Source organism: Stegodyphus dumicola, chromosome 4, assembly GCF_044657685.1.
Source record: "Stegodyphus dumicola isolate Sdum_Otavi_A_Nest chromosome 4, ASM4465768v1".
In the NCBI taxonomy this organism is placed as follows: Eukaryota; Metazoa; Arthropoda; class Arachnida; order Araneae; family Eresidae; genus Stegodyphus; species Stegodyphus dumicola.
Genome location: NC_140771.1, coordinates 130,212,777 through 130,233,362, shown reverse-complemented (window position 1 = coordinate 130,233,362; position 20,586 = coordinate 130,212,777). Strand labels below are relative to the sequence as shown.

The 20,586-nt window shown below is 33.1% G+C and overlaps 1 protein-coding gene across 1 annotated transcript in view; it reads left to right on the top strand.

Annotated features, from left to right (window-relative positions):
- Window positions 1-20,586, top strand: part of LOC118182729 (uncharacterized) — a 69,225-nt gene that overhangs the window by 3,930 nt on the left and 44,709 nt on the right. The window lies entirely within an intron of this gene.

Sequence of the window (20,586 nt, the reverse complement as noted above, 5' to 3'; positions counted from 1 at the left end):
AGAAAATTGAAGAAATCTCCAATACTTTCGCCGGGATTTGAACTCCGCACCTCTCGATTATGCGTCGGGTATATTATCAGTTACACAGTGAATGCCAGACAGAAAAGGGAGGTTACACAGAAAGGAGAGAGAAAATACCTTCTAAGTTTTTCTCATACAGAGATATCAAAAATGCTTTTATCGTTCATAAATTCTTGTTATATTTTGGACAATCTTTTAATGGCATAAAGTGCAACTATTTCAACTTTTCTTTTGTTATTAACTATTTGGGAATACACTTGAAGTTAAAAAATACTAGCAGCTAGTCTTTTGATGAACTTCTGCCTGCTTAGAACTATGCAACATGCTTTCGCTTCTAATAAGAAGGATTATCAGCATTATCTGTGTTAGTTTCGTATATGAATTCTAGCAAATGAAGAATTTATAGAATAATAAAGATATATGGCATTTCGAAAACTAGTTCATTGTCAAAGCTTTGAACTTTTTCTTGCATTTGCTTTCCTTGAAAAACAAAGTATATCTCTTATTGAGACACTGATATATTAAAATTCATCTCTATAGTTCTAAAAGAAAAATTTGCATGTAACAAATTTAGACTTTCTATATAGAAAGTGTGTCGTATATTTCCCCTTTCTCAAAGGAAAATACTATAATTAGAAGTCTGAAAGAATGAGCTTTAAGTTTACCAGCTATCTACTCTTGTGCCAAGGAGATGTTTAATTAAGGAGACAATAAAACAAAGCTATTTAGAATAACAATCTCTCAATTTCATCTCACTCTCTTTGTAGCGCGTGCTCCAGTCCTTTGTTTATTCAGAAAGGGTAGGTGATCTGTTTTTACGCGTAACAGATTTTTATCTCACTTTTTTTTTCCCCTTCTCTTTTTTATGTTCTTGCCATTCGAGGTTGCTTTCTATCCGGTGTTACGCTCTTTCACAAATGGAGGTCAATATTCTCTGCTTGAATGCGTAACTGGACTTTTCTCCTTTTGACAAAGGAACAGATGTGTTATTGCTAATTCAATGTTAAGATGCTGATTATCAATCACGAAGGTAATCAAGCCGTTAAAGTGGATGATATGATGAATTAGTTGTTACGGTGATACAGTTAAGTAAATGTCTTGAGGAAAAGATGCTCTCATTTAAATCTGTTGAATTTTCAGTTTTTTTAATGGCCGGGAGCTTTATTTAATAGCCATTAGCCTTGGGCCAATACAGGGGCCGAAAGTGATGGCCATTTCATAATGGAAGCACCTAACAGGTGGCCACCGTTGCCTGCTGAAAAAGGACGGGCAGCTATAACCATGCCTTCTCCGGGGTTCGAACACAGACCCATCGTTACGGCATTCACGGTTACCAACCGCTACACTGGCTGGGCAGCTGAATTTCCAATCTACAAATATGTAAGGAATCTGTACGGATTAGTATAGAAGAGTGAGCACTGAGCTACAAAATAAAGAAGTCATGTTGTGCTGTCACTGCTGTTATTCAAGTTGTCTGTCGTGTATATGGTATAAATTCGGTTCCCATTGGTAACGATATTGAGATTTTCATTAATATTGTTCTGCTGCTGAACCCCCATAGGAATTTACAGTTCCCAGAGATGATAAATAATTTTTCAATAATAAAACTTGCCTCTTTTTACAAAACACAATTATTTTTTAAAATTAAGTGTACAGGTAAGACAGTTTCAGGTATAATTCTGCTTCAGAGTTTCACCGAAAAATTATATCTGCTGAAATAAAATAAATAAATGAAATTTTAAAAAAATTATACTTTAAAGGTAAAACATAAAACAAAAAAATCTGAAAGGTTTCAGATTTTAAAATACGTCCAAAAGGACGTTTTTTAAACATTTTTTATGTTACCTTTATTTATTAAATGCCATGTTCTTCGCGCTTAAAACATAAAATTCAGTTCAAGAGCAATATCGCAAAATAAATTTAAAACGAGCATATCTTAAGAATTTCGAATTTTATCCCGCACTGGAGATAAAAATGTTTTTTATGTACAACGATGCATTTGCTCGTCTTTGAAATCCTTGAGTTTGATAATCAAAAATTCGTTAAAGTTTTACAAAATATGAAATTGATAATAAAGCAAATTGTAAATTCCAAATTCGGGCTTTCAGAAGCCCATATTCGCAGTAGGATTACGTCATTCAAAATTGGATGGCTCTAGGTATCGTTGTTTTATCACAATGCGAGAAACATACATACCTTTATGCAGGTTCTTCATTATTTAATTTAATAATGATATTTTGTGGCAACAACTTTAAAAATGAAACAGCGCAGAAAGTGAATCAACTTAAAATGCCAAAACGAAATTAATAGTCCTTCTGGAAAAATTGCCCCTTTGGACTAATAATTTTGTGAATTATTGTGTTGGTCAACATGTTTTGTTCAAGTTGGGTTTTCGAAAGTTCAGTAATCTGGCGTTTTAGATTAAATTTTAGCTTTCTAATTTATGATTTTCAAACATTACTACGGTTATAAATTTTCAGGTTGAATAACATTACATTATTTGTATATTATTTTTTTCTTTGTTTCGCATTCAGGTTAAAGCATACTGACTTAAAAATATAGCTAACAGAGTTTATTAATTTTTTTCGGAGCAGAAGAAAGGGAAAATCATCTGAGCCTTCTCTGGAGTTTGACTATACGGATTTTCCAATTGATAACAGAGCATTCTACCACTAGAGCACCGATGAGAAAATGCTATAATTATGTATAAGCCGAAAGCTGAGTTTCAGTAAAGTTTAATTTTTAGAGTATCACTGTCCTAGTTTTGCAAAACAAAAGTTTGAAAATGCAAAGGAGAAACAAGTGTGTATTGTGTACAGTGCCAATTAATTGGATGATCAACTAATTGCAGCAAAGGATTCTATGAATACTGCTTAGAGAAGAATGCCTTTTTGAAGAGCTATCTAATGATTTTTATATTTTCATTTTGGAAGTGTATAAAGAATTTTAATCTTTACCATTGTGTGCTATGTAAAAAAAACCACGCCCAGCTAGCAGTAGAAAAATACGTTCGAATTCCGGGCATAGTTGATTTTTTGTGTTTCTTGTTCCAAATCGATATTTGACAATAATGTTTCTTGAAGCTGAGAAGCGTCAGACGTCAGCTATGCCCGCTCGGGGATTCAAACTCTTGATTATCCAATCGCTAGCCGGATGTGCTACCATTTACAACAAAAGAGGATGCAGTAGGAAAGGCGAAAATTCCTCATACATGATCTTTCTTCTTCAGTTAGAAAAAATCTGATGTGTACACCATATGACTTCCTTGTACGGAGTATTAAATTATATATGCATTTTTTCTTGCATTTCGTTTAAACTTATTGGATTGAATTAAATCTACTTCGCCGACAGGGCATAAACCACAATAGAATAAATGCATTCTTTAGAATTCACTCTATTTGTTTACCATAGCGACACTATGGCGCTAGGTTCACTTAACAGTATTATATTTCGTTTATATTATAACTCAGAATGCACAAAATTTATATCATTTAAAGAATTATCTAATCGTCGCCACATGTTCTATTCAAATACTATAATAAAGCTAGAACGATGTATAAAAGAAATTAAGCAAACAAAACAAAAAAGAAGCAGTTTTTCACAGACGATTAAGTATTTCACATACAATTAATTCAGTTCTCACTTCGCAACAAGGCAAAAATACATAAAACTCAAAATATCTGTATTAAAAATTACGAAGTAAATCTTAAACACTTATTTCGTCGAAAAAATTCCAGAAAGGATTAAGCATGATTTAATTGGCAATAATAAATGAAGGCGTTATCTTTGTTGTTGCGAAGCTACGTTTCTATAGATTGGCAACAAATCCACTAGTCTGCTGTTTCAAATGTAAACAAACAATGGCTGCCATCAAGAAAAGGATTAGGCTTAGCGACACTTAAACAACTTTAAAATTGTTGATAATTCTAAAAATATTCCATACAGATTTACTAAAGGCATAAAAACCTTAACCGGAAGATAAGAGCAACATAATTCAATCATTTTTAAAGCAAAAAATATACAATTTACAAACATGTAAGAGTAAAGAAACTGAGATCACTGAGCCGGATAACAGAGTGGATATATATATATATATATATTTATGTACGTTTGACAACCAAAATACGATCGCAACCAAAATACGAGGTGCACATCTACATGTTATAGTAGTCCTATATACAAAATTTCAACGTTCTGAGGCTACTCGTTTCTGAGTTATGCGAGATACGTACGTACATACGTTCGTACAGACGCCATGAAAAATTCTCTTCAGAATTCATTTTAAAGCAGTTTTATAATTTTTTTGGAGGAAAAGAGGCTTTTATTCTGTCCTTATGTACAAATATCACCCAAAAACATCGTTAAATTGCATTTGATAGCGGTCAAAATGGATATTTTCGTTGAAATATGCTGCTTGAAACTTTTCGAGATTACAATACTTCCTTTTTACTTCGTACAAGGAAGCAAAAACGTAGACATAGCCACTACAGCTTCACATTAATATAAAGCAAAGATACTTATATCCACTTACAGTGTCTTTAAAGTGTATTGTATCACCCCTTTTCTATTAATTTTACTTCTGATGATAAAAAATATGCTATCTATGCTATTTATAAAGAGACACCTTAAGTGAGAAAAACAACACATTAAAAAGCACACCTAAAACATACTAATATGTGTTTTTATATTATGTATTTCAAAGAATTTATCAATTTCAATAATATTGTTGCGTATGTACGGGTTCGTAATAGACTGAACGCCCTCGGAACCGATACTAGCTTGATAAAATTCATTTTACCTAAAGAAACACTTCACGGTTCTGGAAATGTCCATTAATATATATATATATATTAAAGAAACATTGATTATATTATCTCCTAATATAAATTTAATAGAAGTATAAAAAAGAATGAACCCATATGTAGGAAGTTTAATTCCGAAAATTGTGTTTCAAAGTAACTTGAATGCAAATTATTAAAAAATGTTTTAATAAATCACTGTAAAACATTTTTTTAATAATAAAACATTTTTAACCCGTAAAACATTTTTTAATAATATATTATTAAAAAATGTTTTACGGGGACTTGAATTAAATCATGCATAACAAAATTTCAAACATTGAAAAAGAAATTAAATTAAAAGCAAGTAATTATCGCTATTGATTGGAAATTAGTTGACTTTTCAAGGGGAACAAACCAATTCCCGTTCAATGAACACTAATTACTAAATACGAAGGTGTTTCGTCTTTTACTCAAGTAAGAATAGTTATGCCAAACTGGCAAATGAGGTTAGGCCAAATAGTTCCGTGAAGTGATGGGATTTAGAACCAAAGTAGAGTACCAAAGAACTCATTCTGAATTAAGCATTTTCGCTAATACAAATTTTGAATGAAAAGCAATTTATATATATATATAATTTTATTTCAGCATATATATGCTGAAATAAAATTATATGCTGAAATAACTAGGAGGAAATATGCGATAAAGGAAAAAAAATATGAGAGCATTATGTTATTTCCTCTTCCCTTAATGTTAACGGCAATTATTCAGACCTAGTCTCAGTTGGTATTTGAGTTCAAAGCCATTCATTCTACACGATCAGGCTGTTCTTAGCCGCTGAATTATTCAAGGCTCCAGTAATCTGCTTGAATATTTTTCTAGTTAGAAAACTTATAAATGTGATCTTATAAGTATATGAAACTTATAAATGTGATCTTGACGACATGACTTACTTATTGGAGACTTGATTCGTTTATGTAAGCAGTTTTAACATAGTAAATTGACTTGATTCGTTTTTCATAATTATACATTTGATATTAAATAATGCATTATTTCAGCGCTTATGAGCCTCAGCTGGTGAATATCTTACTGGAGAAATAGATACTTTTTATTTCAAAATTCAAATATTCTCTACCCTTTCTTAAATTTAGATTAAATTTTTGAAAAAAGAAAATTCTGTAGTTTTAGTAATAAATGAGCAACTTGAGTATTTAAAATTAAAACAGCAACAAATGATTTTTTTAGAGTTATTATTTTCACTTGACGAAAATCAGAGAACAAGCGTGTACTGCATTTCGAAACTGCATAGAATTTAAGTCTTCTTCTTTAGTCATAATGTTTAAAAATACATAAACAGTAAAGACGTTATATTTATTTTAGCATCATATTTTGTACAAAATTTTAACTGAAATAAAAATGTTAGAAATATCTTTCGTAGACTAAATTTTTACTTTTTAACTATAGCACCAGGAAAGCTGAAACAAAAATTCTAAGAAATGCGTGTTGAAAAGTAAAATAAAATTCATGTTTTGCATAACCAGCTGAAGTTTGATCCTAAGCGAGATCACAAAAAACATTTAGTATTCCTACAAGTGAAAAATAAGCAGCACCTTTTTGGTCATGCCTTTTGTATCACTAATTGCTTTTTTGAACATTTGTTTCCTCTGTTCGAAAAGATTTATTTTTTTAAATACCAATCATAATTTATCTAATGGTTGGTTGATTTTTTTTTTGATGAGGAGCAGCCCGCCTACCTGATCACAGTTGGCCGTACGGCTTAATTAGGCTGTCCCAGTTCCAGGTATAAGTACAGAACAGGCAATAAAGTAGAATTCCCATTGTTAATATATTATTATTGATAGAATTCGTAACTTTTCTTGACAGATTTTATGTCTTGTCAAAATCTGATAAAATTCATTCCATGATAAAAGTGATTTATTGAAGTACCATTTATGATAAAGTTATTTTGTAGAGAGGTTATTTCGAAGCAGGAGACATGAAAAATGTGCAGTGCCCTTGCCGGGACTCGAACCTCTCGAATACACATCGAGCGGGCTGACCATTACACCTCGAAGGCATGCTAAGAAGGCGGGGGAAATACCTTATAATTTCAAGTACCATTATGATAAAATCTTTCCTTCCTCTTATCTTTTAAAAGTGGGCAGGTCTGCAGAAAGTGTTTAGCATTTCCAATTTCATTGCAGCTGCCGCAAGTGTTGGAATTTTGAAGATTATGATAAGATTAGCTGCTGCATTTGCAGCAACTGCAATGAAACTGGAAATTTATTTTGAAGATTATTATTATTAATTTATTTTGATTTTTTTATTTATTTACTGGAAATTTATTTTGAAGATTAAAAAATTGCTAAAAAATCTATGAACTGGTATAAAGCTAAAAATCAGCCCCCCATTTAAAATTAACAAAAAATTAACAAAATTGTTTGTATGGAGAAATAGGTCCATAGGATAGGTCAAAAGATAACATACAATCCACTGTAGCTGTATAATCGTAAGTACAAGTGAAATGAAATTTCGTACGTAAAAGCATTTGTCCTCTGATATCACTCAGTATATGATCCATCTGTTTTATTGCACTGCAGACATCTTTGTTTTCCTGACACGAACGCATGTTCATTCCAACGGCTGCCTTGCTCTTCAGGATTGAAATAAAACAACCAGATTTCATCAAACATTCTGACTGCGTGAAAGCGTTATGAAAAATCCTAACATAAACTTTGCAGAAAATCATCATACAAGTTCTTCTTGATTTAAATCATCTTCCTTATTAAGAACTGTTGAACCCAGCGAGCATAAATTTTTCTGTATTCAAGTCTTTGGATTAGCAGACCAGACATACATGTGCCATACGTGTGTGTTCCATTACCTGTTTCGTGGTAATACATTTGCCATTTTGGATGAGTTCTTCAATCACTAAAGCGTTTTCATCGGTTGTGACGGTTGACGTGACCTGTCCGTGGCTAGTTCTGAGTGTTGCAATCACCACTCCAAAACTTTTAAAGCCATTGATACACATTACTTCGATCCATTGTAATGTTCCCATAGAATGGCAGTAACTTCCCGTGAATTCCCGTTTTTGACTTATTTTCGGATTTATTGAAGAATCAGTTGGATCAGAATCATTTCCTTTTTGGATTATCACGTTGGTTATCACCATGATGATAACCCCAACATTAGATACAGATTAGACGGTAAAGGCTAAATTCTTATACCTAAAAAATTCTATTTATCCAGCTCTTACAATTATCGAGCTACAATGGATTGTGCGTTGCTTTTTGACCAACCATTTCTTAATCAATATAATAGACAACGTTTTTTTTTTTTTTTTTTTTTCCAATGGATTCTCTTTATAATCATTGAAAAAAAAACTTTTAGCTATAATAAAATTAATGCATAATTTTCAAATTTGGGAGGTTCTGTAAATACAACTTTGTGCAATTCTTTTAACGTATTAAACAGGCCTCGCTCCAAATGCTGTTTCGTTAAGGACAGTTAATCATCTTAAATTAAACTAAGCACCATTAAACATGAAAGTATATCCAAATTTTATCAGGAAATCAAGTTATTCAAAGGAGATGCGTCATTTTCTAGTATGTCAAATAGGTTCCGCTTCAAATATATTCCCCCAAATCGCCCAGCTGGAATAATCCTCAAGTCTAAGCTTTCTTGATTAAGGTGAAGAAAAACATAAATGGTAAAAAAGTGCTCTCAAATCCTTGTTGTAGTGTTTCTTGTTTTTAGAAGCTAAAGTGTTTTATATTTAATTCTAAATTAAAGATATAAAATGAAGCTAAATGAAAATATGGTTTTAGTATAGCCTAAAATTAATAAGAAGAATTTCTAAACTAAACACGCTGCTCAGTTTTTCTATATTACGTAAAGATCTAATTAGGAAATCAAAGCAAAATTTAGTGCCCATTCAAATTAAAAGTATATTTCTAGCATTTGCAAGCGTTTCCTTGCCATTCCTTTTGCGAGAATTTGTATCTCTCTTCCCACGATTTGTTTTCGAAAAGTGACAGCTAAGAAGAAAGCGAGATTTGAACTGTTAGAAACAGAAAGGACCTTCGCGTGGGTTTTGTGTTTAAAAATAAACCAATTTCCAGTGTAAATGACTTGCAAATAAATAAATGGCATTTAAAGTGCAAACTTGAAGATCCATGTTTGAAATAGTTTCGAACATATCGATTTCATTTGCTTTCATAATTAACTTATTATACCGGCACCTTTCGACGCTAGATTTAACTCAAGTCCTGATTTATAAAACTGGAAACTCGGGGCTAAACCTCTCATGGAAACTCCTCTAATTCTTTTCAATGCAGTAGATGCTACTGATGGGAATTATGAATATATTTCGTGAAATAATCTAATTTACTACTTTTTCATCAAAGTGCATTTCACCTTTCCTATGCGTTTTGTTTTCATGGTTTCTATTTGCTGTGAATTATATAAAACATAAACTTGGAAATTTTAAATTACAGCGTTGTTTTCCTTCTTAAAAATAACAACCCCCCCCCCCAAAAAAAAAAAAAATGGAACGAACAGAAAAGCTGAATGATGATTTTATTACTTAAATTAATTGCCTTAATTAATGATTTATTACCTTCATTAATCAAAGCAAAATACCGCAATTACATTGTTTATCTTTTTAATAATTAAGTATATGATCATGCTTACGATTATTTGAAAAGCCTCACAATCGAGTGACGTGAGCTTTAAATATGGCAGTTATAGATTTTCTGTACAAGTTAGTTTCAATTTATAAATAGAAGCTTCGCTAAATGATATCAATCGCTTATGATGAGAGTGCAAGACAACAGTATCTGATTTTTGAAGGAAAACCTGAAGAGACAAGATACGAAGTTTAAAATTTTTTTCCTACTTCTAATTTCTTTCCTGTTTGCCATTGTGTAAATCTGATCCTTATTTCATTCTAGATCTGAGTAAATATACATCTTGTGTTCGAAAATTTATTTAAATGCTATGTTGTTTGTCAGCATAGTTGCTGCGTATTTTAATTATTTTTCTTGTTTCATGTTTATCAGAACTGATTAACTGCTCCGCTTTTACTGGGAGACTCTCTATTTTTCATTTCATCTCCTGGTCTCCCGTCAAAATCTCCAAATCTCCTTTTTTAATGTAATTAAAAAAAAAAAAAAAACTGTTGATCATTAAGTTTCAAAGGGAAAAGAAATATTGAAAAGAAAATATTGATAACAAGTTCTTAAAAGGCAGTGGCATCATCATTTCTTAATGAAACCTAAAATTGAGGAAGTACCACTTTTCTAAGTGACTTTTCAGAATAATTTTTCTGACTAATTTTTATTCGACCTGATCTATTTCAAATCCATTATAGAGGCATGTAAAGCATTTTATGAACACTTAAATGACGTTTAATAAATTTAATATTTTATTATCCTTCAAATTTCTAAATGCTTTATTATTAATTTTATCGACATCTTATGTACTTTAATTATTAATTTTATTTTTATCATGTAAGTAGAAAAAAGTAATGTAAGCATGTAAGTAAATGAAAACTTATCTTATATGCGTATCCATGTAAAGTAATGCATGTAAGTAAATGAAAACTTATCTTATATGCGTATCCTACATAAGTTTTCTTCAATAAAAATTTTTAAGATTATTGCAAAATCAATTGAAGTTAACTACATGAAGTAAAATATAGAATAGGGAAGTGAATTTCAAATTAATATATTTTATTTCATAATTATGTTGTAATTAAAATCTGAGTGATATATTATATAAGTCAAATTTATCAAGTAAATTCTTTTGAAGTCGCGTCACCGCACGCGTCGCTGAAAACCTCTAAACGTTTTTCGATTTTTAGTGTTAGCAACTATAATATATGTGAGCAACTATAATTTTATGTATAGCAAGTATAATTTTATGTACATTAAACGAAATAGGACTCTCACAATATGTTATTTTATATTATTATTGAAAATGTAGGGTTGATGACTGAAAACTTATTTTCTAAAAGTTGTGCCAAACAATTTTATTAGTTGATCCAACTAAACGGTGAGCCAAACAATTAACAATTTTATTAGTTACGCTATACACGTACACATGATAGTCTAAGCAATATTTAAAACTACTTGAACTATTGTATGAGGTATTTTCTTCCTCCTTTCCGCACGCCTTTGTAGTGTAACTGGAAGCACGCTTGGGAAGTACTCGAGAGTTCGAATCCCGACGAGGGCATTGCGGAACTTTTCACTTTGTTGACATCTCAAAATTCTAAATCACTATTAAATTCTAAATCATTATTAAATAGCACCCGAACAAAAGATTGTGGATGATAATTTGTCACCACCAGGATTTGGCGAATGGGCCACAAAGTTCCCAGTTCTCTTTAAAAGGAGGAGTAGGCAAGGAATTTTCTTCTTCCTTTCCGCATGCCTTCGTGGTGAAGTTCGCTAGAAACATATTCGAGAGTCCGGAATCTCGGCGAGGCATGGCCCATTTTTCAGGTTCGTACATGGATGTAACCAACAGTTGTTTGTAAACGGCTAATTTGTTTGCATTGATACCCAATATATTATAATTCAGCAGCTAAAGGAAGGATTGTATGAAACATGCATTAAAATTGTTAAGCTTTGAGGAATAAATTGAGACGTCTTGTACGCATGAAAAGACTGTGCTGAATTACCTCTTTAAAGAAGTATTGATGTCAAAAATTATTCTTTCTTTAACTAAAGCCTAAAATAATTTTCTCTCTCGGGCTAATCTTGAAACAATAAAGGATTTATATTTTGTAATTCTGTATTTATTCGCGAATTTTAACTGATCCTTTTCGTTTCCTGTACTGATATGTAAGTTTATGCTTTAGAAATTTTTCAGGGCTACGAAAAACTTTGTAAACGACAGTCTAAGAAAGAATACTGAATGAAAATTATGAATTCTTCTTTGTGTGTAAATACTATCACGTTAATGAAAAAATACCGTTTCAAGATGGGATTAACACTATTCAAAATCGTTAGAAAAATTATGCTTTTTTTTTAGACTACAAGGAATTTTAGTACAGTTGTTTTATGGAAGTGGAGAAATAGACAAATCCTGATGCTGCATGATTCTTTGCCTTTTTTTTACCTTCCAAAAAATCTGATGTGGACATCATATGACTTATACAGCCTGTTAAATTATACACATGTTTTGCTGCATTTCAGTTAAACGTATTTACTAGAATTATTGATCAAGGGAAGCTTAAAATGACACGAAAATTTGCGTTTTGAAATTAAATATCAGGGTCAATTTTTGTCGTACGTTAGTCAAGCTTCTTATAATTTTATTTTTTCATAACGGGTATAGAACTTTCTCGAATATAAGTATACGAATCGGGTGACCGCACTAAAAATTAAATTTCGTTATTTGTAGGAAATAAAAAAAATATTTATAAACTTGACATTGCAAAAACATAAATATTTTTGTCATTTAAAACACTTCTGGAAATATATGACTACGACTAACGATTGCAAAAATAAAAGCTCGGTAAGAAATTTTAAGCTGGTTAAGAGTGCGTGTGTATACATATATATTTATACGTTTGGTTCTGCCGATTGCAATAAAAAAGGGAGATGGGCAACTAGATGTTATCGAAATTCCATATACAAAATTTTAATGTTTTCGGCTAGTTGTTTTTGAGTTATGCGAAATACATACATACATGCGTATGTAGATACATCCGCAACGAAAAAATTCATTTTGAATTCATTTAAAATTCCTTTTATAATCCGTTTTTGGAGAAAGCTATCCTTTATTCTGTCCGTAAGTAGAGATGTCACACACACACACACACACACACACACACACACACAAAAAAAAAAAAAAAAAAAAAAAAAAAAAAAAAATCATCCAAATGGATTCGGGAACTGTGAAAATGGGTATTTCTGTTTAAATATGATACCTGAAATTTTTCGAGATATGCAATACTTCTTTTACTTGAACAAGGAAGTAAAAATTTGTAACCAAAAACTGATGATTTCAAGTTTTTCTGAAGACACTTTTAGGGCTAAAATGTTAGGATACAAAAGAGAGACTAAGAATCGGTACACTAACATTTTTTTCACATTTGTGTTTCTGCTTACGTTTGATGTTCATATGTATTGGAAATATTTCCTGATTATTTTTCATATATTATTATGTTGTTGGCTCTGATATGCTATAAAGTCCTAACTAGGAATATTTATTTAACTTCAACGATACCCACTTAAAGAAACATACGTACAATAAATTTACAGAAGAATGTGTGAAAAATAGAATTTGATTATCCGTATAATTTAGCTGAAAGAAGCACACGAGTGCTCTTTAACTAAGGGAGGAACAATTCGTAGAGACATTTTAAGGAACAGTGTACCATGTTACAAACGAAAAAAGCCATTAGTTCAAAAGAAAGAAAGATTTGTGTAACGTGTCAGGTTCCCACCCCTCACTTATAATTCACTTTTAACAGTATAACTCACTTATAACTTATAACTCACTTATAACTTACCTTTAACAATTCTATAAAATACATTGGTTTCCACAAAAAGGAACCGTCCAAAAATCATGGTAAACGGAAAAAGTGAGCAAGAATTTTAACAGAATTTGATAAAACATGACTTAAATTATGAATTTAAAAATGAACTTTTTATTATTTTATTCGAGAATCATTTTATTTTGAAAAACTAGCTTATCGATAAAAGTTTACCCAGAATGAGATGTGATAATGTAATGGGTAAATGTAGGAGTCATCCGCTACGGCAATGCAGACACAAACGTATTCCGTATTATTTACAATGATGTCAATCAGAAAGTAACAATGATTATATCTTTAAAGCCATTAAAACAAGCTAACCTCTGGCATCGGCTAGCAATTTGAGAATAACATGTCTCTTACACATATTTTTGTTCAATTAAAAAGAACCCTATATCCAGAATCTGAACAGTTCCATGCGCTTATTTCCTGTTCAGTGTATTCTTCCATGAGTTGAACTAGATGTGAACGAGAGATACCATTTTATCTGAATGTTTCTTTAATTTGATCCATTATCTGATGGCTTTCATAAAGGCCTAAAATATAACCTGTTTCCTTTCTAGTGTCGAGTTTTCCATTTGCTAATACGCAAACACCTGGGAGTCCAGCCAAATAACGCTACTTCATTTCAAATGTAATAGCTATTTTCATTATCTGTTAGAGGCCCTAATAAATGTGCCGAGAAATTTTCGTATTTAAACGTATGCTTTTAAGTCATTCAAAAATACTCGATATAAATTTATTATGATTTATCACATCTATAAATATACTGTATATTTATTATGGAGATACTGATACACTGTATTCTGAAATAGGATTTTCACAAATTGTCAAATCTTGCAATAGTTCTTAGTTTACGCTTTCCCGTTGTTGACTGACGGATTGTCCTTCCATAAATTCCGTGCGGCATCACGCTGGATCAGAAGTTATCTTATCAGGACTTGTATTCCTCTTTACTTGCTTTGGAAACATGAACTGTTCTGACTCGGAACAGGGAGCTTACTCAAGCTATGTTCAATAATTTGTGAAGTAGACAATACACACAGGAAGGGTATACAAAACCCTTTATTTTTCTATCTTTACAGCGATTTCCGGAACTTCGGAATACAGAGACCAACCAATTGTGGTCTGAACGTAAGAATATAAAAATATTAACTAAAACTCTAACTAAACTAACTTTGGATTAATATACAAGTGCCTAACTTTAAGATTGGCCGTTATTTAACAAAAAATCCGTATGTAGTACAGAGAGCTGCTAAAACTACGATACGTTTGAGATTATCAAGAGGACTAAACCTCTGGCCTTGAAGGCAACCAGCAAACGAGTAAAATTACTATGGCCAGCGGCCTGCTTCTAATAACTCCTTCCTCTCTCTTGCTTGGCAAAAAGCCACAACTTAAGTACTTTGGCGTTAGCAAGACAAATTTGCATAAATAAGTTAAAGCTTTTAATTCTGGCCGGAAGTAGAAAATAAGAAGTGATAGTAAAGATTTAAAACAAAATAAACGTTAGTAAAACTTAGGATCCTTACATACTTTCCTTGAGTTAATTAGTTTGAAACTGAGGTCTAAAACGACCTTGTTGAAAACTTTTAGTTCTAGAATCTAACGCGAGGCCAATCTTTTACCAACATTTCTCTCTAGAAACTAGAAATTAAAAAGTCGTTTTTACATTATCAACTCCATGGACAAGTTATTTTCATCTGTACTGCATCTATAAACAGTAGTTTCTTAGTTGAAATCTGGTTCCTTCCAAAGATCTGGAAGGAAAACTAGTTTAATGAAATGTTACACAATCAAATGGCAAGTAACATGAATATTTATATTTCTCTTTTAAAATTCTTATTTCATTCATGACGTTATTTAATTATCTTCCCGTGCTCTCTGACATGTGTTGTAAAGAAAAACACCATACACGAGCGCGTCTATGTACAAGTGTTCAACACTACCGCCTGCAATCAAAACACTAACGTGTTAAAATTCAACATAACCTCAGAACCTCAGAACACAACCTCAGAACACACCTTATATTCATCTCTAAACCCTGAGGTACTATTCTGAAAAGTGGCAACTCTGAAGTGTAGCGTCAGAGAGCCTAACTACATTCATTCAAACTTTAACACATATTCAGAATAATTTGCTCATTTTACAGTCACACCAATAAGTTAAATTTTTTTGGCATTACTCTTATATTTTCACTTTTAACATATCACAGTATTTCTTAACTTTTAAGATAACAGTTCACATTGTATATAAGGACATATTAACATGCCGTTAATTTTACGCATTTTAAAACATACATTAGTAGTACATTGTTAACTTCTATTCTTTTCCAAGCAAGTGCCAATTCTTCTACATTGAAATACTACATTTCAAAAGTCTTTCAGACTAAAACTTCTTTCTTGCCAGAATCTTTTAAATAAAATTTTATACAATAATTTTTACAATTTTCTTAAGGTACCTTTCTCAAAGATTATCAATGCTTTTACAATATTCAAGTATTTACACATTCCTATTATACATTAATTTTAGTTTTACTCGCGAGTAATTGAAAAACAATACCAAAATAGGTAACAACTCATTTCTCGCCTTTTTGGCGATAAAGGTAGGCCTCACATGAGGTAAAACTTCTTGAATTCTGCCACTTGCAGTAAGAATGAAAAATTAACTTAAGGTTTCAAAGTAACATAAAGTTTTACTTATCTTTGTGATATTCAGATATCCTTTTTTTCTGCCCAGTCCTGGAAAGTAGCGAAGACTACAGTCTGGTTGATCTTCCGTCTTGTGGGGGTTCGTCCTTCGGTTCCTTCCTCCATGAGCTTTCTTTTTCTTCCAGTTCGGTCACCCTTGAAGACCTTCTTTTTAGCATCTGCCTGTGGTCTCGGCCGTTTGATGGCAGCTGGTCTTGGCGGAACCGGGACTACTCTCTCTCGTTCTTGCCTGGATCTCGTTGCTGGCTGTTCAAATTTTTCTTGCTTCTTTGCATCTGCAGCTGGTCTTCCTTCATCAATTCGTCGACATTTGCTGCGTAGACTCCTATCCGATGGGTAGATCTTCCGTTTTGGAGCCGTGTTATAGTTGCTGTCATTTCTCCTGGCTCTCTTTGCATTAGTCGTACTTCTCCCTTCTTCATTCTGGGGGTGGTCGTGCCTTCTCTTTTCTGGTCGGTGGAACGGCTTCTTTTTCTTGTTACCTTCAGTTTTCCAACGGGGGAACTTTCTTTTCAATTGCTCCTGCCTCCTAATGGCTTGCCCTTGTGATTGTCGTTGTTCCACCTCTGGATCTTGTGCCTGCCGTGCCGGATCCTGCAAAAGATCTTGAAATATTGGCATTTTAGTACGATTATAAAATGGTTTTATCTGGTCAACGTTTGCGGTGCACGTTTCGCCATTCCTGGCTTTTAACACCACTACAGCCTGAGTTACTTTTTCTGTGACATATGGTCCTTCAAATCGTGGATAAAATTTGGCAGTTTTATCTTCTGGTGCTGAAGAAAGTGAATGCTTAATTTTTAATACTTCATCCCCTACTTTATAAGTTACTCCCCATCGTTTCATATCATAATATAGCTTCTGTTTTCTTTGTGCTACTTCAGTGTTCTTTTTTGCTTCTTTGATTAATTTTTCTATATCGCCCATTTTAAATTCTGGGGCTCTTTGTTGAACATAAAATAATTTATCTAGCGGCGTTATAATCTTTCTGCCTAAAAATAACTCAGCAGGAGTTTTGCCCGTCGTATCATGTTTTACGATCTTAAGGGCGAAAGCTAATTCATTGACATAGTTATCCCAGCTTTTATGAAAATTTTTAACATGACTACGAATAATTTTCACTATATTTCTATTGACCCGTTCCGCTATATTTGATTGCGGCCGATACGGGACCATTTTTAAATGACGTATGCCCAGTTTTTGGCACATGTCTTCAAATATATTACTTACAAATTGAGGACCATTATCCGATATAACTTTTAGGGGCGCCCCGTATTTTAAAATATATTTATTTAAAATAGAATCAGTAACTAATTTCGCGGAGGCTCGTTTTAAGGGAACAATTTCGGTCCACTTACTAAAATGATCAACTATAACAAGGAGATACCGACTTTTATTTAGCTGACTTTTTGGGAAAGGGCCCAATAAATGGATGCCAATTATTTCATTTGGAAATTCCGATTTAATGCTATTTAGAAACCCGGCCGGGCGGAAATTAATATAATTAACTGCTTGACATGTTGGGCAGGACTGGACATACGCCCTTGTTAACTTTTACAGTTCAGGAAAGTAGACTGCCTCGCGTACGCGTTGGATAGTTTTTCGAATACCAGCATGAGAAGCTAAAGGGCTGTTATGGAGCTCCTGCAGGATATTTAATCTAAGACTAGCTGGGATAACAGGTCGAAATTCGTTGTTGGAATTCGTAGTTTTTGTATAAAATTATAGACCATCTATTAGTTCGTAATGGGCCGCCCTATTTCTTAACGCTACAATATCTTGGTGGCTAAAATTTTCAGGATCCTTTAAATAATCATAAATATTTTCTAATTCAGGATCCTTACCCAGTTCGGTTATTACAGTTTCTCGGGAATATATCGTACATGCTGTGAGCATTGCCACCTTTACAGTATTACCTTCTTCATCTATTTTTATTCTGGATAGGGCATCTGCTACGATATTTTCCTTTCCGGGTGTGTGCTTGATTACCAGATTATACTCTTGTAACTTGAGTGCCCATCTTATTAACCTTGGGGATAAGTTTTTCCCTGAGTACAATCTAGTTACCGCCGCATGATCAGAATACACTGTTATTGGCGCTCTTCCAAAATAGACTCGGAACTTTTGCACTGCTAACAGAACTGCAAGTGCCTCTCTCTCAGTCGCGGAATAATTTGTTTGTGTTTGATTTAAAGTTCTACTAAAAATTGCCATGGGCTGCTGATTTTGCGAAAGTACCGCTCCTACCGCATAATCCGAAGCATTCGCTGAAATTTCTAAATTCTCGTCGTTTTCAGGAAATTTCAAAACAGGGGCTTGCGTTAATGCTTGCTTTAATTTTTCGAAAGCACTATTGGCTTCGGCCGTCCACGAGAATCTTGCCTCTTTCCTTTTTAATTTTAACAATGGTTCAGCAATAGCTGCAAAATCTTTTATAAAGGACCTATAATATGAACAAAGTCCTAGAAAAGAAGAGAGCTTCTTCGCCGTATTTGGCGGCGGATACTTTTGCACAGCGATTATTTTTGATTCGTCCCTCTCGATTCCTTTCTGAGATATTTTGTAACCTAAGTATTTTAATTCAGGGGCTGCAAATTTGCACTTTTCGACATTAACTTTTAGACCGCCTTCATTTAATAATGAAAACATCTGTCTTAAATCCTGTACATGTTGGTCCAGATTATCACTAGTAATAATGATATCGTCTAAATAGATAAATGTGGTCTTTCCTAGAACAGGCCTTAGCACAATGTCCATACATTGCTGAAATGTTGCCGGTGCCCCTGAAAGGCCAAACGGCATACGCAAGAATGCATAAGTGCCAGACTGGGTTATAAAAGCAGTCTTAGGCACTTCTTCTGGTTTAACGCCTATTTGAAAATAACCAGTCGTTAAGTCTAACGTAGTCATATATTTCGTAGAAGTTATGTTCCTTAAAATTTCTTCAATAATAGGTAACGGATATACCGGATATTTAGTCATGGAGTTTAATTTACGATAGTCAATTGCAAGACGCCACCTTTTCGGATGTGTTACCGGATAGTCATTATTTTTCTTACATAACACAACCGGGCTAGCATAACTATTTGAGATGGGCGTTATGATCTTTTTACGTAACATATCTATAATATGTGCCACTCTATAATTTTTTCTTTATTCTTAACATACCGATATGGTTTGTGGCGAACTGGCAGTGAATCTCCGGTGTCGATACTATGGTTAGTAACTTGAGTAAATCCGGGAATATCACTAAATAACGAAGCAAATTCACTTATCACTTGTCGAATTTTTTGTTGCTGTCCCTTAGGCAGGTGGTCGAGGTTTAATGTGGGTGGTTCTCTTTTTTCTTCCCGAACTGGTTGCATGGTCAGCTTAAGGGACGCTTGGTTGAAATCCAGCGGTGCTTCTGCCTCTGAAAAAAATCTATCCCTAAAATGACATGTGCTTGTAAATTTTTTACGATAAAAAACATGATCTTTACTTGCTTGTCCTTGATGCGAATATGTAATGGTATTTTACCTGTGCAATTGCATCTTTCTCCATGCGCAGCTAACACTGTCGTATTATCCGAATTATATATGCGGTATCTACGGAAATACTTCTTATAAAAATCTTCTGCCACACAGGAACACTGCGCGCCTGTATCCAGGAGTGCGGTGGCTGGGATGTTTGTTGTTCACCAAAACTTCAATCTTTGGATGAGTCAAATTTTTCACAATAACCGTATTTAACTTGAAAAAAGAGGGGTTTTCTTGGCCTTCGGATTTCCGCACCCTCCCGTCAGCAGAAATCCGTTTTAGTTTAAATTTTCTTTCTTCCTTTCCATGCCTTCCTTCTTTTTCCGCTGGCCTTCCGACTTGGATAATATAACAAAAACCCTAAAGGTGCTTAAAATTACATAACACTAAAATTCCCTTTCTCTTTTCGTTTCAAGGCTAGAGTTAGCAGTAGTTTTTAATTGGTTGCATCTGACGAAAACAATGTAAAACATGTCGCAGAAGTAAACTTCAAAGGAAAGAAAGAAATTCTGAACTTCCCAAGTGATTTTAATTAGCTTTTCCTGCATTGAAAATAGTGAAATATAAACAGACAGACTTGAGCATCGTGAAAAAGACCTGAATTTAGATTAGTCAGCTACAGGATCACGTCTGGATAAATTTCGTGAAATACTTAGAGCACTGGCCTTCATTCTAAGTTGGTAGGTGACTTCCATCTACAGGCTAATACCAGTGAAGGTATACTTTGCAGTATATGTATCTTCAAGGTTCTTTAATATTATGTATCTTCATTGGTATTAGTCTGTAAGACGCAATTGCGTGGCCAGTTCAACAATACTCTCATATAAAAGAGACTGAAATATTGGCCTGTGAAAATAAAAAATGTATAAATTACTGATTTTTTAGAGTAGGAAGCCAGTTATACTCAGTCAAAGCTGATGTAATTCTGGTGCAAGGAAGAATAACAGTCGCAGGCACTCTGCTCTGTTTTGATGTTAATTGCTCAAGTCTTCTTAAAAATGTCTAGA